Source organism: Pyxicephalus adspersus, chromosome 4, assembly GCF_032062135.1.
Source record: "Pyxicephalus adspersus chromosome 4, UCB_Pads_2.0, whole genome shotgun sequence".
NCBI classification, from domain to species: domain Eukaryota; kingdom Metazoa; phylum Chordata; class Amphibia; order Anura; family Pyxicephalidae; genus Pyxicephalus; species Pyxicephalus adspersus.
In genome coordinates, this window is record NC_092861.1 from 139,438,351 (window position 1) to 139,439,634 (window position 1,284).

The 1,284-nt window shown below is 38.2% G+C and overlaps 1 non-coding gene across 1 annotated transcript; it reads right to left on the reverse strand.

Moving 5' to 3' along the window:
- Positions 1–509: 509 nt before the first annotated feature.
- On the reverse strand, positions 510–603 carry TRNAI-UAU (transfer RNA isoleucine (anticodon UAU)). The gene is made up of 2 exons: positions 566–603; positions 510–545 (listed from the first exon to the last, which is right to left on the reverse strand). It is a non-coding gene; the product is annotated as a tRNA-Ile (tRNA).
- Between the last annotated feature and the right edge of the window lie 681 nt (positions 604–1,284).

The window sequence follows — 1,284 nt, forward strand, 5'->3', positions numbered from 1 at the left end:
CCAATCCTGGGCACACAGCGGTAGATTTCTGTCTGTCCAGAATGGCAAATTGCAAAGTGTGCCGCTGCACAAGGGCCCCAAGTCCCCCCAGCCAACAGGATCTGAAAGGGTCCTAAAAGTTCTTTAATTTCTAAACCTAAAGGAACATTTAACTCTTGCACGGCGGTGACAATCCCATTGCAATCATAGTCTTACCCTATTCTGTGTTTAGCTTAAAAGGAATTTTTTTTTTTTTTTCACCAAAAAATTTTCACCCAAAATTCAGAAGATTTTTAAATAAATTGAATGGAAAAAAATATGAATCCTGGGACAAATCTTGAATAAAAATAATTTTATAATTAATAATAGATAGACATAAAACAGCATAGATAATAACAATCACTCACAGATAAAGTTATAACATTTTTTTATTTCCCTTCCAACAACGCAAACACATATCAAGGGAACAGATTCAGGATTTCATGTATTAAAGGAACCATAAAAATTAATTGAGACCAGAAAAAGATTTGTGCTCCAGGTGAGGCTCGAACTCACAACCTCGGCATTGCTCTGCATTGTACTGCTGTATAAGTACCGCGCGCTAACCGATTGCGCCACTGGAGCTCTGACATGTTTCCCCTCAGAACGCTTTAAGAGCCTTCTCATAGGGCGGACACGAAACGTCATTAGTCCCCACCCCCTTTTTATTGTAATCAGGAACAAGGAAAGGTGAAACAGCGAGTGCGGCGTTCATTGTTTCCCTGGCAAAGTTTGCTTATCGTCTGCAGGGACAAATATAATGCACGATAATAAATCTGCGGCCACAATACAGACTGCACCTAAAACACCCGAGGCCCCGCATTTGTAATGTATAGATTGCCGTGAGCACTAATCGGTGCAATGCTGACCTCTAGCGGCATTTTTTTAATATTACACCCCCAATATCAATAGCTGTAAAAAAAAAGATTGCATAGCAAGTCATGTGTCCAGATACTAGAAAAAAAAAAGAATGTACAGGTAGTCGTTACATAGGAGATAGGGACTGTAGGTTTGTTCTTAAGTTGAATTTGTATTTAAGTCGGAACAAGTGCATTATTTTAATAAATGCAATTAGGACAGATGTTTGTCTCAACATAATATTATTATTATTATTAATATTATTATTAATAATAATAACAAACAGGATTTGTATAGCGCCAACATATTACGCAGCGCTGTACATTGAATAGGGGTTGCAAATGACAGACTAATACAGACAGGGATACAGGAGGAGAGGACCCTGCCTGAAGAGCTTACAATCTAGTA